At 44.3% G+C, this 7,037-nt stretch overlaps 1 non-coding gene across 1 annotated transcript; it reads right to left on the bottom strand.

The window, feature by feature from the left end:
* Nucleotides 1-5,730: 5,730 nt before the first annotated feature.
* Nucleotides 5,731-5,804, bottom strand: Trnai-aau. The gene has a single exon. It is a non-coding gene; the product is annotated as a tRNA-Ile (tRNA).
* Nucleotides 5,805-7,037: the final 1,233 nt, after the last annotated feature.

The raw sequence follows: 7,037 nt of genomic DNA on the forward strand, positions 1-7,037 counted from the left end.
TCAGATATCAGAGGCGCTGTCAGCGAAATCAAAGGTTTATTGCACATGCAGCGTCAATAAGTCATGTTGCTGGAATGCTGTTATTGTTGTAAGTCTGTAGCAGCAGTGTTGAGCAGTTTTGGAGCGTTGCATCATGCTTGGGGTCCTCAGGGTGGAGGAAGAGGACACGCTGTGCAGTGAGTCGTGTCGTGCTAGTTTCATGAATTGGATTGTTTACACAGCAGCAATGACACCTCCACCCTGCACTCACAACACCACACAACTACCATCTCTTAAAAAAAAAAAAAAAAAAAAAAAAAAAAAGATACAAGAGATCCTTGCAAACCAACACACGACACACGAGCCTGCCTTACACCTCCACTAATATCATAATGTTATTACATGGTTACACTGAAGACAAGAACATACACAACATTACGAATCTGAACCCCACGAAGCCAAACAATTGACGTGTACACAAAGGCAACAAAAACATGAGTGACAGGTATGAGCAGGTAGTCACGCTGCCTTCAGACTCCGGTAACAGACACTACCAAGAACAGCAGGTGATCAAGACAATGAATATCACGCTATTGTTGAAACTCAGGCGAACCTATCAGTTATATCAAGTGACAATGTGACGGTCGGCGCTACCAGACAATAACACGAACTCTGGTTAACGTTGAGTCCGACATGCCAAGTGCGTCAATGTATTTGTATGCAGTCTAGTGAAAGCATTAAAGGACCACGCCCTTGTAGCTTGCCTTGCACCATGGCCGCTGATGGAGGAACCAGAGGGGACAAGACTATGTGTTGTTCACCTGCCAAAGAGAGAGAGAGAGAGAGAGAGAGAGAGAGAGAGAGAGAGAGAGAGAGAGAGAGAGAGACTCAGTGTAGTGCAGTGCGTGAATAGTGCTAGTGAAGTGAAGTGAAACGAATAGTGCTCCATTTACATGCTGACCATCTTGTATATTATCTATTTTTAAGTCTTGTAAATATTGTAGAGAAATAGATTGTAGTACCCTTAGAATAGGTAGCACACGACAGTGCGCCTTTGGGTACATGTTCTTTGTATAAAGTTATGTTTAAATAAAGAGAGAGAGAGAGAGAGAGAGAGAGAGAGAGAGAGAGAGAGAGAGAGAGAGAGAGAGAGAGAGAGAGAGAGAGAGTGAGTAAATTCAACATTGCACTATAATAACAAGATAATTAATAAGATAAATTGGTAATGAAGGTGAAACTAATGTGTGATGATCGAGCCTTTAAAAGTAACAATGGTTAAAACAAACTAGAAGTATGAGAAAAAAATAACGAAATAAATAACGACATGCTCTCTCGTAGTGCTCAAATACATTTAACGGCTAAAAAATCAACATATTTATATAAAGTAAAAGTCAACATACAAATAAACACAAAGCAGAACCAACAACATCAACAAAACAAGATAAAGCATCAAGGAGCGCTTAGTGACATTTAGGGCAAGTGGTCGGCCGTTCAAGTAATGGAGGGGAGCAGGCGAGCAGAAAATAAGAAGGAAAACAACAGGAAGCAGGCCGTGAGTTACTCGTACACACTGACAGGCGCAGTAAGACACCAGAAGGGAGAGGCAGGAAGGCAGTGAGGGAGGAACGGGTCGAATTATAGAGGTCGTCATTGTGTAGCAACTTCCTCCCCTTGGTAGTAGGACAAGGGCGGCGGTAAGGACTAGTCAGTCAGACACCCGACTCCTTAAAAGGCTTATTTGTATATTTGTTATAGCGTGAGATTGGGTTTTATGGCCTTCATGCATTAACCTCGCATGAGGGCAGTGGTGGTAGTTGTAGCAGCAGTTTCAATGTCCACTGTTCTTTACACTATGCTTGGTGGGAGAGAGATAGCCGGCAATTTTTCCTGATTATTGTTTTTTTTTCTCTTGGCTCGTCCTCCTTTGACTATGAAACAATATAACAGAAATATACGTGATGTCGCCGTTATAAAATGTCCCAGTGTTATATCCGTGTCAATCTGCCCCATGTGGTCGCCTGACTAGCTCTCAGTATCGCTATTTTAATTGTCATGCGAGTCGTTATCACTGCAATACAGCCACTTATCACGTCACTATAAACCACACTCCTATCAGTCTATCATCCCCGCCTTGTCATCCATTCCCCCACCACATCATTATCATAGTAGGTTAACTCCTGCTCGTTACTGTAATCTTAATCTTTCTACGTCCCAAAGGTCACGTTATCCTTGTTATGTCTGCCTCGGTCGACCAGAGGGAGGCCCGCAGCAAGACAGGACCACATAGACAGGGTTGTTGACAGTAGTGATAGGCGAGGACAACAACAGCAATCTAGCAATCTACCCGCACCAGTGTCTCGCAGCACGTGTGGAAATATTGATACCACTAATGAGGATGAATATGGAGGCAGGTCTCTCTCTCTCTCTCTCTCTCTCTCTCTCTCTCTCTCTCTCTCTTGCATCGCCGTATCTAACAGCAATAATCAACAGGCTGTTGGTCACACACTTGGTCTTTTTCTTTAGCGCTCGCTGTGCTGGAGCTAGCGGGCCTCGAGTCTCACGGTCCCACGCTAACTAATGCAACAAGGCCCGCTATTTGTAAGATCACACACACACACACACACACACACACACACACACACACACACACACACACACACACAATCGGAGCCCAAACTGAGAGAGAAAAAAAAGAACGTTCCAATACATTACTTATTCGAATATTTATCAGCAGATCCTGATGTGGATCAGCATTGCGAAAACCAACCAAGTTATCTCATCTAAAAGTTCGTGGGACGTCAATATATACACGCGTCAAGAACGAGTGTGTAAACCGATGAGTAGGGAGACAATATGAGATAGAAAGTTATGAAGACAAACAGCGGTGCACTGACATCGCAACAACCCATGAAACACATGAAGGGCGATATGATTCCTGGTTTTAGAATAACCAGATGCAGATATTGAAAGGTAGAATGTGTGTGTGTGTGTGTGTGTGTGTGTGTGTGTGTGTGTGTGTGTGTGTGTGTGTGTGTGTGTGTGTGTGTGTGTGTGTGTGTGTTTCATTAATCTCGTTCACTCAGATGATATGCATATGTTCTGCTTTTAAATAATCTGATGTAACCTCTAGCTGGATGAATGACTAACAAGTGTCGTAGTTCTTTCAAAGTTGTCGGCAGTGCGCTGCCGCCTTCTATACACATACTTGTCTTACATCTATGTGGTGACTGTGCCTTGCTGGTATAATGTGACAGAGATGCGGTTGAGAGAGTGATGAGGGGGTTGAGAGGGGGATAGTGATAGTGTGTGACATCTGAGCTGGATGTGGTGATGATGAATACGTAGAATGCTGACTGTACATGATCTAAGTAGATCATGTACATAGTGGATATATGGTGTGCTGCGAAGTTTTACAGTGCTATGATTACTATTGTTCCTATTGTTTCACGGTGCTTCAGTTCAATAGTTGTGTTCCTGGATGTAATACAGTGGTGTGCTGGTAATGATGTGGCTAAGCTGAAAGAATAATGTGGTAACTGTTTCTTGATAGCATGTGGTGTTGACTAGTGGTGATGGTGACTGAGTTAGGGTGTGATGGTGCGGTGGTGATGAGGTTGGTAGCCGATATGATAGTGGTGAGCGAATGACTGATGGATTGATTGACTGACTGATTGACAGACTGATTTATCCAATTCGCCCAACAACTTAGTCATGGTGGTGTGATATGATAGTGGCGTAGTTAAGGTTGGCAGGTGTGGTGAAGTAATAGTAATCAGAGAGAGAGAGAGAGAGAGAGAGAGAGAGAGAGAGAGAGAGAGAGAGAGAGAGAGAGAGAGAGAGAGAGAGAGAGAGAGAGAGAGAGGAAAATGTGTGTGTGTGTGTGTGTGTGTGTGTGTGTGTGTGTGTGTGTGTGTGTGTGTGTGTGTGTGTGTGTGTGTGTGTGTGTGTGTGTGTGTGTGTGTGTGTGTGAGCGCGCGCAGTGGAAGTCTAAATATAATTCAAACAGTTCTACGGATGCATGACTAAATCAGACATGACCTTCGTTTCGTTCCGGCCACACGTGCCACTCAAATCTAAAGAAAAAGAAGAAAAATAAAATAATAAAAAACAGGAGACATACCGAGAGCCAAGGAAAGGAATGAGTGAGCTATTTCTAGAAAGCAGATGATATAAGTGGGTTTCAGGGAAGGCAGGTACAGAGAACGCCTCAGTGATGGGAGTAAATTTCAGTGAGTGGCAGTGGTTTAAGAACACTCAAATGCCACTGATAATCGGTAAATCCGACCAACAACACAATGAAACTTTGTCCGTCCTTTCTCCGCACCATCCGCATGCGTGTCTTGCCATGGGAGGGAGGCACGGAGGGAGAACGGGAGGAGGAAGGGAGGGGAGTGACGTAGGAGCAACACAGGATTCAGTGCGGCGAAAACACAACAGGATTTACCGGGGCGCTGGTAACAACATCGTACACGATTTCCGTTGAGGCGCGGTCGGTGAGCGGTCGCCTGTTCGTTCCCAAGTTGTTACCCGTGGGAAGGAAGCCCCGATGGATCACAGGCTGCTGGGGACACTGACAAAGGAATGTCACTGAATTGTATTTAAAGAATGTGTCGCTTAAAGTCAAGGAGAATTATCTTTTCTTTAAAGGAAATCCGAAGGCGACTGTCTTGGTAAATGTTCCTCACAATAAACACTCATTCCTCTTTCATTTTTTTTTTTCTTGGCGCAAATACAAAACCTCATCACTTGTAAGAGCTTCCGGGACGACAATGCAGACGGGTAGACCTTCACCTTGAGCGCGCAGTTTCCCTGAACACTAAGCCTGCACCAAACACCAATATCCGCGATACACCTCCAAAACGACCAACCAATGGAGATTATTTATACACGCCAGCAAGAAGCAATCACCCACCGCCATTAGGTTGCCTCCGGTATTCTCAAATGATAGAACTTTACTCTTTACGTTGCAGAATCGGTTACAAGTCCATAAAAATAAAGCAATTTACTGACACGCTAAACACGCCACACTCCAGGAAAAGGATGTGCAGCTTGTCGTGTTTGTTTGCTGATGCAACAAACTAACTGGAAATAAACTCTGGAGAAAACAACGTCACTGTGATAAAAATACTCCCGGGATCAGGAAGGTGTTACGCCCACGGCTGCCAATCATGCAACAACGCACAATACGTTATGGGAAAAAGTGAAACTTAATTAACACAAGTTTAGGCGGAGGAACGAAGAGACTGACGGACTAACTTTGTTAAGGAAACTTCAATACCATCGCCTTGTTGGGCTGTGTGAGGCCGTTATGATACGTGGCTGCCGTGTGTGTGTGTGTGTGTGTGTGTGTGTGTGTGTGTGTGTGTGTGTGTGTGTGTGTGTGTGTGTGTGTATGCTGGATTCCAGGTAAGAACTCAAGAGCTCGTACAGTTCTATCTAAGGGTAAACCAAGGTCTTTCACGCGCCACACACCTCATCCTCTTGCTCGACGAGGAAGGCAAGACAAGTATACTCAACTTCGAGAGAGAGAGAGAGAGAGAGAGAGAGAGAGAGAGAGAGAGAGAGAGAGAGAGAGAGAGAGAGAGAGAGAGAGAGAGAGAGAGAGAGAGAGAGAGAGAGAGAGTATTAATCTGACTGAAGCGTGCATCTCATTTTAACAAGTAATGAGAGGAAGCATTACCATGTGAGTTGCCTGTAAAGAAAGCAACGAGGAAGAAAAAAAAAAAAAAAAAAAAAAGGTCCTCTAACCTGTGGCCCGTAAGGGGATCGAACCCTCGACATCCGCGTTATTAGCACGGCGCTCTAACCAACTGAGCTAACAGGCCAATATAACGTTGTAAGTATGTTAGTAACTAAGAGGACTGATCTCTGAGGATCGTGTTTTATTGCGGATATTCACATGGAGATTCATAGCATTTCAACTTTCTGATCATTCACGTATTAGTGACAGGTTCTTAATCACTGGTGTTGCGTCTTGGCCAAGCTCTTAGAATGTAACCAGTTTTCCCTTCTACCTATTTTCCCTTTTTTTCAAATATGCATATTTTTCCACATATCAACTTTCATCTCATGCTTCGTCCTTGTGCATGAGGAATATTACATGATGGAAAATATTTTGTACTAGCTCAATATATTTCCAAGGACTCTTCACTACCTCATTCGTTGCTTACCGATGTCTAATTAAAACTGTAAAGCTTGACTCTATGTAGGTACTTACAACTTACTAATCTTCAGAGGTAAAATTATTGTAATCCGGAACAAGGTACGCGGCCAGAGGGGTTGAGGAGATTCGTCTAATGAGGCATCGATCCTCTTTATCTACGTAAAATGCTGAACACATCTCTCTGGAGCACGTGACGGGACGCGGCACTGAATACCTTGTTTGCCATCCGGGACAGAACAGGAAGCGGAGTGATGTATACGGCGTGAAGTGTAGCAGTGAGGAACCAGTCACACACACACACACACACACACACACACACACACACACACACACACACACACACACACACACACACACACACAGAAGAATAGCAACATTAACACACTCCAATCGTCAACCTTCACACCTCCCGCCGCTAAAATGATTCACTTTCCCCTTGAGAATTCTGTCACGTTCAGCTCGGCGTCTAAGCAGCAATGTTCGTCAGTCTTGGCAGGGAACTGAGTTGAATTCCCTCCCCCACCGCCGCTCTCTGTGCCTGACGTCTAATATTTACTGCTTCTGATTAGCGGGGTTAGAATGAGAGTAAAGACTTGACGACCTTGGACCTTGCTGAGATAAAAGCGTGTCAGAGGAGGAGGGGGTATGAACCAAGCAACAGGTGACGGCGGGAGGCAGTAGTGGTGGTGGTGGAAAACAAGAAAAAGAAGACGTGCGAGGCAATGGAAAGAATAGAAGGTGGGGCAGCAGACAAAACAAACACGTAAGTGAATAATGAACAGTAGCAGAAGGGAAAGTTGAGGGAACAGAAGGAAGTAAGAATAAAGAATGGGGAAAATTGGAGGCTGGAGAATAAAAGTGAAAGATTAACAGGAGGCACCATGAACGTCAATAT

This window comes from Portunus trituberculatus, chromosome 44 (assembly GCF_017591435.1).
Source record: "Portunus trituberculatus isolate SZX2019 chromosome 44, ASM1759143v1, whole genome shotgun sequence".
NCBI classification, from domain to species: Eukaryota; Metazoa; Arthropoda; class Malacostraca; order Decapoda; family Portunidae; genus Portunus; species Portunus trituberculatus.